Source organism: Diceros bicornis, chromosome X (assembly GCF_020826845.1).
Source record: "Diceros bicornis minor isolate mBicDic1 chromosome X, mDicBic1.mat.cur, whole genome shotgun sequence".
NCBI lineage: Eukaryota > Metazoa > Chordata > Mammalia > Perissodactyla > Rhinocerotidae > Diceros > Diceros bicornis.
Genome location: NC_080781.1, coordinates 15381407 through 15394706, shown reverse-complemented (window position 1 = coordinate 15394706; position 13300 = coordinate 15381407). Strand labels below are relative to the sequence as shown.

The window sequence follows — 13300 nt, the reverse complement described above, 5'->3', positions numbered from 1 at the left end:
GCAGCTCTTCACTATCGATGGTCATTGTGAATCCAAAGTGGGATAAACATTTGCCACCAAATACCAATCTCCACCTTCCCCCTGCCCTTATTTAGCTCTCCTGGACTAACAGAAGTAGTTTGTGAGCAGGACCCTACTTTAAACTGAAACACCACAAGTCTTTTTTTTTTTTTTTTTTTTTGTCTTTTTAGGTTGGAGGAGAAGAAAATAAGGGCTGGAAAGAAAATGGAAATGCTAAGAACTAAGTACCACTAGATTAAATAACTCATGTCTAATTCTGGTCTATAAAAGGAATAAAAAAGCTTTTGGTAAAATAATACACAGGTTCTTCAAAGCCAACATGTCATACAAAAAGGTCTTCTGAATGACTCAGGTCTGCTCTTTTTTACTCTATGTGGGTACACTTTTAGATCTGTAGGAGCAAATCATTTAATAAAAGATTGTCCCTGCATCAAAACAAAGGCTTTAAAACTGGACACAATACCAGGCAATAACCAACAAGGTACAAATCCTTAATGTATTAAAAATATATGCTTTTCTTTAGTTCTTTACAAAAGCAAGGAGGATCATGAATGCGAAAAAAAAAGTGACCATTTTAATCATTACGCTGAAAGACAAACCCTGAGTTGTAATTATGTCTGTAAATCAAACACTTTCTGTTTCTCATCTGCCCCTTAAAAAAAGAAGAAAATAACAGCTTTCATATTTGTGTTAAAGGAAAAAAATTTATCTGATAAGTGCTATAGGCTATTGAGGAAAAAGATTCTTCTTAAAGGTACTACGTTTTTGTTTTTCACGGAGGAATAGATAGAACTGTAGAGTACAGACAGCTTTTGGGATACAATTTATTTGTACTCACTCTTCCAGGTACTTTCTGATATTGTAACTGTTTTGTTATTGGGAAGGAATAACTACTAATTCAAAGTGATGTGGGGGATGATCAGCTAGAAGATCAGTACAGGTGGAACCAGGTAACTGTTCTAGGTACCTACTCTCTCTTAATACACTGATACCATTTTCTTACCCTGCTCCTTTTCAAATGGTTCTGGCTAGCAACCTACCTACGGCATAGCACAGGGCTGATCTTCATCACCAAAAAAAAAAAAAAAAAAAAAGAACAAACCCTGTCAGGAAACTCCACTAATAGCACAAAGAAAGGGGTAGCATGATATGTGTCCAGGAAGAGAATAAAACTGCTCACATCTCAACTTCGAGTTGTTCCAGGCAGTGTTTCATCCTATACTGCACTCTAAACTCAGAGTCCCACCTACATCTTTTTATTGCATCCTAAGTGTTAACTTCGTCTTTTTATAAAAGGTCTTGCTTAGTTCAAATCTGTCCCCTGATACAACTACAAATTTAAACTTATAACTAGTACACTTACACCATCTTAAAGAAAGAAATTCATTCATTAGTTTCTGGCATAAAACAGTTGCCTGAAAGGGGATCAAATAAAATGAAATGTTTATTCTTTTATTTATCCTTTCACCAATACCATGGAAATCCCGTCTTAACACACACACACACACACACACACACACACACACACACACACACTCAATACGGTTTATATATTTACTTAAAGAAGGAAGCCAAGTAGATGTAGTTTTCTACATAAAATCAATTCAGTGTTTGGTGGAAAACATGCGATTAAGAGCAGAAGATGCTGGAAAGAATTTCACATTTCACTTTTATTCAAACTGCTTATAAAAATAATACAAACTCATTACAGAAAATATAAATGAATATAAAGGGTATAAAATGAGAAGAGTATAAAAGGAATAGAAAGAAGAAATCAAAAACTATTCATGTCACCCTTGCTAGCATTTTGGTATATTTTCTTCCAGTAAATTTTTCTCAAATTGGAATAGTAATATTGTATTATAGCGTTGTATATTGCTTTTCTTTCACCTGATATTGTATGAGGAACATTTTGATCTGTCATTAAGTAATATTTAAAACCATCATTTTTTTTGAGGTCACGTTGATTTATAACATTGTATAAATTTTAGGTGTACGTCATTATATTTTGACTTCCATACAGACTGCGTTGTGTTCACCACCAAAAGTCTAGTTTCCATGTGTCACCATACACATGTCCCCCTTTACCCCTTTCACTCTCCCCCTGCCTCCCTTCCCCTCTGGTAACCACAAATCTTAAAACCATCATTTTTAATAGATGGTTATTTAACCAGTCTATCAATGAACATAATTCAACATCTGCATCTTTATTTCCATAGAGTAAATTCTGTAAGTGATATAATTGGGTCAAAGGGTATAAACATTTTAATGTTAGGAGCCTTTAGGCTCCTAATACTGCCAAACTAATATCCAAAAATATATCATTTCACAGTTCTCTTCAGCAGTATATGAGAATACCCACTCTATAACCACAGCCAACTCTGAATACAATCATTAAAGAAAGTCTTGAGATGTCAATGAGATCCAAGAAGTTTTTCTTCTGTCAACTGGTAAGTGAAATAAGGTCTACTAAGGTTAATATTTTTTTTTTTTTTTTTTTTTTTTTTACTGATTCATGGATGCGAAGCTGTCGCCAATTTTTGCTACAAATATTTTCCCCAGATTGTTGTGGTCATTGAATTATTTAGGGTCTTGTTGTTGTTGTTTTTGAATATAACATTACATAGTCAAATTTATTGATACATGCCCACTACTTTTGTGTGTGTGTGTTGAACTAATATTACCTGGAAATCAAGGACTTAGAAAAGTTTTTTTCCAGCAACCTTAAATGCTGTTTCTACTCCTATTTTTCTAATATTTTCCACTAGAAACCTTATAACTTTCAGGTTAGATCTTTCATAATTGTTTCGTATATTTTGTTTGCTACTGCATCATAAGTGCCTAGAATAGCAGGCACACAGTAGGTGTTCGATAAATAGGTGTTTTGTTCTTTTACTCCCTCCATTTTAGGTTTCTTTATCTTCTTTCCTTATCTCAGCCAACTTCTGCAATTTTTGCCTTGTTTCAGCTTGTTCTCACTACAGAGGTCATATCTCCTTCTGGCTCTCCTTTAGGAGACTTAACTTCATCTGCTTGTTACAAAAAATCATTTTTAGAACTATGTGTTGCTTCTAAATCTTCAGAGCAGTGTTTTCTTTATCTTCCCATGTCTTTTCATAAGGTCCCCCCACCTCCTTAACTCATCCTTACAAAGACAGGAAGAGATCCAACAGACCTGGCATCTGGCAGCATAAAGGGTAGTTGGGTATTTCACCACCTGAATTTCAACGGCAGACTGATGCACCCGAGCCCATTTTCAAATCCTGGATTCCTGGCAACCCTTCTCACCGGGTTGGCTGGTCTGAGACTAGACCACCTGGGCAGGGTTCTCTGAATAAGCTCTTTGCCGAGCCCACACTTCCTAGCACATCCTGCTCCCACTGCTCTACGTTCACCACATCTCGCCATGGGGATCTATGAATCCTAGGATGCAACACGCCACTTCCAATCCTTCTCTACTTCTTGCCTTACTGTATTTGGGGCATTTAGTCTCTGAAAAGATCTGGCAATACAGGTGCTGATGTGGGCTGGTGGGAGACAAAGAACTCCAGCTCGCGCAGGGTCAGATGATGGTTACCACTGTAGATGGCTGCCTATTTCTAGCCCCTGTGGTTTCCTACTCTTTGGATAGTTTGCCCTATTCTGGCTCAGAAAGTAGAATAAATAGCATGACGTTCAAGGTTGCATTTTTCAATCCATCTCCCTGGACTTTGCCAACGATCTTCAACATTTAATTTCTTAATTTACAGAACTTCTATGAGTTCTTTTTTTTTTTTTAAATATCTTCATGAGTATTTAATGGAGAGGTAGGAGGTGATACACCAAGTTTTATTACTTGTACTACCACCACCCAGAAATGCTACACATAATATAAGTGTAGACAAAAAAGAAAAATATATGAAAAATAACTCTAAAAAACTGTGTTTTAAATTCAATTTATTCACAAAAGCATGCCATTGCCCCCACAACGTCTGCAACAGAATGTCACAAGCTGTAGTTAGCATGATAGGCAGATTTGCTACTTGTTTCAGTGTCTTACTTTGTTTAAACAATGAGCTAGTTAAAAGCTGACATTTTAAACAACAAGCCAAGGATGTGATAAAATATATAAGTAAACCATTAATGATAATTCCATACCTCACCCTTAATTTTGCCTCAGAATTGGAATTATATTACTTTGGAATGCAAAAAGATAAGAGTTCCTGATTGTACCGCTATCTCCACAAGTGAGCAAGCTATATCAAGACATTTAACACTTTCCAGAATAAATTTCCTCAGCTGAAAAAAAACTTGAGAATGAAAAATAAATTTTATGAGTAGTGACAAATAGAAAAATATCTGGAGGGCCTGTATTTCTTCCAGTATTCTCAAGATCTCCACCCCATAAAAATCATGCCTCAATTATTGAACAACCATACTGGACACAGAGACTTGTAACCAAAACTCACTCCTGCTGCTGACTGTCTAAAGCTCCTGAGTCACTGGTTTATTCCCAGAATCAACTGTCCCTTCTTAAGATGTTGGCAAAGCAACTAATTGGTATTAATAATCATAAAATTTACTAACTTACTTAAAATGCAGTTACATAACTTGATTTACTTATGCTCTGGAACAGTGAATTCTCTAAACCGATCATACACTGTATAAGGAAGTAGCAGGAGTCATTGTTCTAAATGTTTTGCTCTGTAATTTAAAATATCCAACATGCATTATAAAACAGAACAGAAAAAAATATTGATTTTATTTTACTCTACTATTCACGGGTTAAACCACTCCAAAGGTTATACTCTACAATTCATTCTCTAATTACTCTCTGAGGAAGCCCTTCCTTGGGGGAAATTCCTTATTTCTTCATCCAAATAGCAGGAAATATAACTTGACTGGTAAAGCATTTAAAAATATTTCAACCCTTGTTTTGTATGCAAATGTCCAACTGTCTAAGTGCTTTCACACACTGACAGGCTCCTCCAGCAGGAGCAAAACCCTACAAACACAGACACTATCACCTTATAGATCGATATGGGACTTGAAAAAGTGAGCTTTGTTTTAGGTTATTATTTTTAAGCACTTCTGTGCCAGGCCCTGTACTAAGTGCTTCCCATGTATTATCTCATTTAATCCCCAAATCAACACCCTGAAGAGGATCTTTTCATCATGCTCATTTTACAGATGAAGATATACTGAGTTTTAATGAGGTTTCACAATTTGCCCCAAGACCATACAGCTACATAACAGAGCTAAGATTTTAAATCCAGGAGGACTGATTCTGGAGGCCATTTCTCATCCACGGCCATGCTATACTGCCTTTGCAAGCCACATATGTAAGTTTTGTTGTTGATAAGGATATATTCTTAAACACATACACACCACTGGAGAGGCATCATTATTTCTCTTGTGTGTTTTCTCAAAAATACATGTTAGTACCAACAAAAATTTTCAAAGGGTTTTCTAATAATGCCTGTTATAATATTTACACCTAAAATATTTACACCTAAATATTTCATTCTTTCCATCTTTAACTTTATTCTTTTAATTCATGGAAACCTTCTAAAATAAGAGACAAATTATTTATTTTTACATTATGAGCTAAATTATAAAATGGAAGTAAATTCAAGCACAAGATACATTCCACAGTAGGTAGACACAATGGAGCTAATATGTGTTTGCCACGTACCGTAGAAATACAAAACATTATTGAGGATACGCAATGATAAAAACTAGACTGTTTTCCAAGAAATCTCTTAAAGATCTTTACTTGACTTGCACTATTTTTTACTTATAAACTACCACAGTTTGCCAATACTAAAAGTTAGATTAACTACTGAATTTAAGTACTTCAGACCAAATCAGGAAGGAAACAATCTAGAGCAAAGAAAGGGAGCATTCTAGCCAGTCAGCTAAGAACTGTTTACTGGGGCCCTGCTTTATGTGAGGCTTTATGTGACACATCCTAAGTTTGACATGAGTGAGTAAATGAAGCGTCCCATATACACAGAAGCTTACACCCTGGTACGTAATAATGCACAACAGAAAGTTAAAATTTATGAAAAAAGTTAAAGAGTACAACAAATGTTATATGGTATGCCACAGGAGTTCAAAACAGATTGATCATGTAAATATACAGAAAAAATGTACACCCTTTTCAGATTTAAGTTGATAATATGTTGGTTTATTTGCTTCTGATCTCTCTCTCTGAAATGTAAAATGTCATAAACATACCTTTGTTCATTCTCATTCCTTCTCTCCCCAGGGGTAATTTTAATCCTGAAGTTGGTATGTACCATTCCATGCACATTTTTATTACTACAAATGAATCTACCCATTAGCAATTTTACCGTTTTGTACACTGAAAATCACGTAACTGGCACAATATTGCACACAGCTTTTTTTTTTTAAGCACAACATTGTGTATCTGAGATTTAAACATAAATCTAGTTCACTGGTACTCAACTGGGCATGACTGTGCCTCCAGGAGACATCTGGCAAAGCCTGAAGACACTTTTGGTTGTCACAATGTGTAGAGGCTCCTGGCATCTAGTGGGTGGAGGCCAGGGATGCTGCTGAACATCCTACAGTGCACAGGACAGCCCCACAACACAGAGTTCCCCGTCTCCAAATGTCAAAAGTGCTGACATTGAGAAACTCTGCTCTAGTTTATTCATTTTAACTATTTTGTGGTATTCCACTATAAACACTCCTCCTTAAAAGACAGACTAACCACTTGTTGAGGAGATATGGTAAAGCTTTTGAAAAGACTAATATACTGTGAAAAGAAATTTTAGTTGAAAATTAGATGATTAAAAAATTAATTCAAAAATTATTAAAGCTATTAGTCATGGCACTAAAATCTCTACTCATCTCATTTTCATAAAACAATGATTACTTTTATAATAACTTGTGTAACATGGTTCCATTAAAACAGTATTTAGTGAAATATACCAAAAGATATATAAAAACATATTATTTACTTTTTTTGTTAAAAATTCAGTGATGCTTTTCATTTGGCCTAAAACAATTTAGCAGAGTCACACAAAATCTACACCAATAGCTAGCAAAACTGCTACAAAGGTTCACATCATAGGGATATTGTCACAGGAAATATTGGTGTTAACTCTAAACTGTTCATAATTTGTATGCTAAGAGTACTTCAAGAAAACTCTTACATTTTGAAAAGCATTACAAGGAAAACTCAAAATGATTTTACTTCATGCTCAGCCTCTAAAAAGAGGATAGTCTTAAGAAAATATTAATACATTATCAAGAACATGAGATAGCATGCAGCCAAAAGGGAAGATGTGGGACATGAGATCTTACCAAGAAAGACTCATACAGAAAACAACTGCCTTCAAGCCAAGTCAGTAATAAAATTCCTATGTAACAAAATCTATTTTCTCATATATTTCCATGAAAATATCAAATCCCTTCTACCCCCTCTGGGCTGGATCTGCCCTCCATACAACTTTATTGAGATGTAAAATGAGAATAAATGAGTAAAAAATACTTAGACAGAATGCCTAACCATTCCCTCATCTTCTCCCTCTGAATCTGGTCCTGTCCCCTGTCCCCAAACCTCAGTGAACGCTGGCCAGAAATTTAGGATCACTCTTCACTTCTCCCTTGTCTGCACCCCCAAATCCATCCAGTCTATCACCAAGTGCCATTGATTTTTGCCTCCTAAATCTTTTTCAAATCGGTCTACTGTTCTTCTCTATCTGAGCACTGCTATCCCAGTTCGAGTCCTTGGCATTCCTACCTGGAGTACTCCTAGCCTCCTAACCCTTCTAATATGTCCGCCACTCAGCAATCAGGCTCTTCGTTTGGAAACGGAAATCTGATTTCAATGCCCCACCATTTCCCTTAAAATTCTCCCAAAACTCCCCGACCCTAAAAACTATGTCAAAGCCCCCTCACATGCCCAACAAGGTAGACCCAGGGACCACTGGGATGCTCTCCAGCCTCCTCTCCCTAGGTCTCTCTTGCTTGATGAGCCCCCACCATTCTCACTGTGACCTCTCTTGCTATAGGGCCTGTTCCCTTCGCTCCTAAAAGCTTTGCCCTCTCTTGCCCCACTCAGCTTTACATTATCCTTCAGGCCTTGGCTCAATCCCCACTTCCTCAGGGAAGCCTTCCCCGTGACTAGGTCTGAAGTCCCATATGCTCTCTTAGCAAACACCTGTCCTTCATAACTTTTACTAAAGTGACACCTTCACATATTTATATGAACATCTGATAAAGGTCTGATTCTGCCACTGGACTGCAAGCACGTGGGTGAGAAATAAACATATGACTGGTCCAAAAGTGTGCTGAGCAAGACAGAGGAAGATCCAGCACAAATGTCTCACTGTACTGCATTGCAGTACTTACATCCTGCAGGTCCAGATCATCCTTCTTTTTGGACATCATTTCCTAATTCCACTACAGCTTAACATAGAAACACCTTTTTTTACCATAATTTTAAAAAGAAAAAAAGACGTATACAAGGAATTAAAAAAAAAAAAAAACAAGAACATGGAATACAAATATACACATTCACATTTCTTTAAGGACAGTATATCCCTAGGAGACATATTAAGATAGATCTGTTTCTTTCTTTCTTCAGAAAGTTTCAAAAAATTAAGATAATATCCTTCAAAACTTCATCTGGCCCTCTCCAGAAGTCCTTTAATAGGCAGGAATTTGACTAAGCTGTTAAAGTTCAGAAGGAATTATATACACTGTCTTGATTAAAAACTTCTTTTGCTACTTGGCTATTCTGGCCTCCTGCAGATCTTAAAAATATACTGCAGAACCAATATTGTTTTCTTTCTGTCAAACATTTCTTCCACAGTATTACCATAAAATGGCTGCAGTTACTAGGTTGCCAATATTTATCAAGTTATATCAGAAAGCTTACCAAATTAAAAAATCATTGTTGATTTCTCCACGTGAAACAATAAAATAAGGATTGTTCTCCTTCATTGTCACCTCTATTCTATTCTGTAACAAAACTTAGATTTCCTCTACCCTGGCAAAAAGTAATACGAGAACAGAGACGTCACATAACTACCAATATCTAACAGCTATGCAGTGTGAGACATTCTCAGTGATGGAAATAGTCACAGACCTGGGAACTGGCTAACACTTAACATTGCTTACAGTGCTGTATAGTAACGTGGTCACCAAATCCTCAGTGCAAATGTGCTACAAACATTCAGTCATTTCACATTAGTGGCACTTTGGGGAAATGAAGGAAAAGGAGGAAAGCTTGAGCTGATGTGGAAAAGAAAGAAGGGAAGAGCCTCTAGAGGTGAGACATAAGAACATGAGTTTAGAGGGAAGAGAAAATCAAAGGGAGAGACTCTTGAAAATGTAAGCCACATTCTTAAGGAGGCCACTGGAATTCACGCAGTAAAGTCTTGAACTATTTTTACTCGAACATTAAAAGTGAACGGATCCAGTAAGGCTGTGAGACTTGGGACCACCTAGATTGCTGACATTTGAATGCCACAAATATAAGAATAAAAAACATCAAAGTCTAGGAGCATTTAGTTGCTAAATGCGACAAACCTACACACCCAGAAAGCCTTAGTAAGTACTTTTAATACGGCTCAGTGTAACTATTAGCGGATCAACATCAACCTGAAGGGACACTGGCTGACGATGCCAGAGGATGTAACCCTGATGAACTAACGAAACTAGTTCATACAGAACTGTACACTTAAAATGGGTACATTTTATTGTATATAAGAAGGTACATTCTTGTATGTAAATTGTACCTCAATTAAGTTGATTTACAATGAATCACTTAAAAATAATTCACCTCATAGTTATAGACTGATATAAATTTACTGCCTTATGTTAATATTAAAGATTAGGTAATTGATAAAATGTTCAAAAAATAAAATGTAGTTATCAAAATGAAAATGAGGCATCCAAAGAAGAATTTTCACTAACGCCTCTGGCAGAGCAAATAGCAACTCTTTTCAATAGAAAGGGAGACAGGTGAACTTTCAAACACAATTTAGCTCTGTATTTACAGATCACACAAAATTCAAAATACACTTGATTTTCATATAACCCACACTTTCAGACATTATATACAGATGCTCTCCAACTGCTGTGTCTACACCAGACTCAGACTGTGGGATATCAGCAAGTGAATAGAAATTTCAAAGAGAACATTCAAAAAATGAAGATAATGAAGATAAGATCCTTCAAAACTTCATCTGGCCCTCTCCAGAAGTCCTTTAGTAGGCAGGAATTTGACTAAGCTCTTAAAGTTCAGAAGGAATTATGTATACGAATTATATACATGATATAACGATACCTGCCAGACAGCACTTCAGTTTAGTAATATTAACCATCATGTCCATAGTGTAGTTATTGTGCAACTGTAAGTACTATTTTATTTTATAACAATGGGTAGATAATGAGAAAATTAAAATTCCACTTCTAGTGATCAAGTGATTGAGACAAAGATAGTACTAATTAAGAATGCCAAATGCAGGCAATCTACAACCTCAATCAGACAATCATTGGACTTAAGTTGTGCTCAATAGTGAACAAGCAGTACAAAATTTAAATATATCCTCCAAGACTAAATCTAAGATGTGCCGAGAAAATGTACCTTTTTAATTTCCAATAACTGATTTAACCCTGCTTTTCAAGCTCTGACCTTGACTTTGACTTGCATTCTACGGTAGCTCAGTCCTTTCTGGTTTAGAGTCTCTTTCAGGTAAAGGCTCAGTTTTCCCCTCAGATTTTCTCGCTGCTTCTACCAAGATGGCAGCCGGATGTATGGATGTGGGTGGGTTATATAACTTCACTGTGGTAAGGGAAGGGCTCTCAGATAAACACACACAGGCCCCTGTGCTGTCCCCTAGAGCTCTCTGGTCTCCAAGAAAAGATTCCTTATAGGCCTGGACCCTGGACATTAGCCCAGGTGGCTGTTGGACCCGATGGGTGCTGTGAACTCAGGGAAGTGCTCTTGGCTTAGAGCCCAGAGGTCTGACCTGGTTGTTTGGCTCCTTCTCAGCTTTAATTGGTGAAGACATCTAGACTCTGCCATCTCATTTACACCCATGACCTGGCCACCAACTAGAATCATATGACGTTTTGATCAATGACAAATCACATATACAATGGTGGTCCCATAAGATTAGTACCATACAGCCTAGCTGTGTAGTAGGCTATACCATCTAGGTTTGTGTAAGTACACTCTATGACGTTCGCACGACGACAAAATCACCTAATAATGCATTTCTCAGAATGTTCCCCCAACCTTAAGCTATGCATGACTGTATAGTGTTGGTATCAGCCTGCCCCTCGACATAGCATCCCCACTGACAGGTTCACTGGCTCTCAACCCAGGTACCTGGCGTGTGCGGTAACGTGGATTCCTTAGAAGCCACTCACAAGCTGAAGGAGGCCCAGGAATCCTCTCTCCACCTAACCACAGTATGCCACATTTTACTCTGCTGTCACTGCTTCCATTGTGATGAGGCAACCTTGCAAAGCAGTTTCTTCTCTGAGTTCCCAGAGGGAAGTGGGGCATAAGCTTCCTTCACTTTTGGCTTTACTCTCAACCTTCTGTCCCCCTACACCCACAATTTCTGTTCCCTGAGGTGGTGAGAGGGGTAAGGGGAAAGACATGTCAAGACTTGCATGCCCTAACTCTGCCTCTTCTGCCCACATTCCTTTGGCACCTGGAAGGGCCATCTTTCATTTCGACTTTAAGTCTCAAAGGAATTTCCCCTACAAACGTAGAGGCATTCACCCTACCCTCTTACCTGGAACCATGATAGAGGAAACAGTCAGGAGAGAAAAACCAATTTATTTACCAAAGATACATCACCAGGTATTCCAGAAATATTACTCCCGTTAAATGTATAAAGATTCAGCTATAATAATAGAAGAAAAAAACAAAGAAAGGTTTAAAATTAAAATAGATGGATGATCAACATAAAAATACATGGTCCAAATGAAGACAAAAATCTATTGTTCTGTTGAACTAGTAACAGACAGCTTGCTACAGATTCCTTTATTGAGGGAAGAACAGACTGTGCCTAACTTTCTCAAGGCCAATTATTCCGGTAAATTATGTAGATACCATTGAAGTCAGCACACTTAAGTTTTGTAGACACTGGTGGGTAAACAATGTACAGAAAGCTAACACTAGCAGAGCTACTACAGAGGCAAGTGGCTTACTGCTTCCTGGGAGGCCTAATAAAAACCAGATCCATGAACATCTACTCATACTTTCTGCTGAAGTTAGAGACAGTTAGGCTAAAATGGTTATAAAATCCCGACTTAAAAGAATATCTGATTCTATTTTGTTTTTATTCATCAATAAGCTGATGAATCATGCATGTGTGTATATAAAATATAAAATCCATAATTCTTGATTTTGGGCAAATATTTTGCCTTAATTTTACATTTTCCTATAAAATAAGAAAATGAGAGTACTGAAATCTGGTAAAGAAAACCAACACACCAAAGTTTAGTTTTTTACAATTCATGAGAAATATGCCTGGGTTTTAGGACAGAAACATACTTAAAGAAACTCCAAAGTTCAAAAGCAACAGAAATTATGTTCTGTCTAATATCTTTAGGCTACTAAGGCATAAGGTTCTCAGGTACAGGATTACTATAATAACAGCAAGATGTGAAAGATTGATAGGTATAGTAAGAGAAACTTAGAAGTTCTCTATTCCAACAACTGCACTGGATTACCTCCACGTGAGCATGCTTTCTGACAGATATGCTCACACATAAGGAGACAAGGAAACAGAACGGTACGAGCAAAATCTGAAAAAAGTTCCAAGTCACTGCTTTTTGCCATAACTATATCCATGTACAAAACTGAAAAATACATTCAACATAGGTAGCAACAATTTTTTCTTCTCTTTTCTTAAAAACTTATTTTCAAAGTATCTAGTTAATTTAGTGAAAACTTGTTATATCTTATATTATGCATTATGGAGAAAACTAGAAAACGCCAGATTCGCTTTCTCTTACCATAGAAAGAGATAAGTATCAAACATAAATCAGCAGCAGCCTGTGATATTTTTGAAAGAGCTAAGCCTGGTTTATCTTTATATCCAAGTATTCAGCACTTCATCTTACACATGCTAGGCATGTAATAAAATGTCTGCAGAAGCGAACTGTACCATATTCTTATACAGGCACGGAAGAGGAGCTGTTTACCACCACCACATAAGGAAGTTGGTCGACCTCATATATGCCACCTTGAGTCCTAAAGCAAAAAAGAGGAGGAGGAGGAGGAAGAGACAAAAATCCG

General features: G+C 36.9%; 1 protein-coding gene across 3 annotated transcripts in view; it reads right to left on the bottom strand.

The window, feature by feature from the left end:
• CDKL5 (cyclin dependent kinase like 5) overlaps positions 1-13300 on the bottom strand; it is a 138955-nt gene that overhangs the window by 62783 nt on the left and 62872 nt on the right. The window lies entirely within an intron of this gene.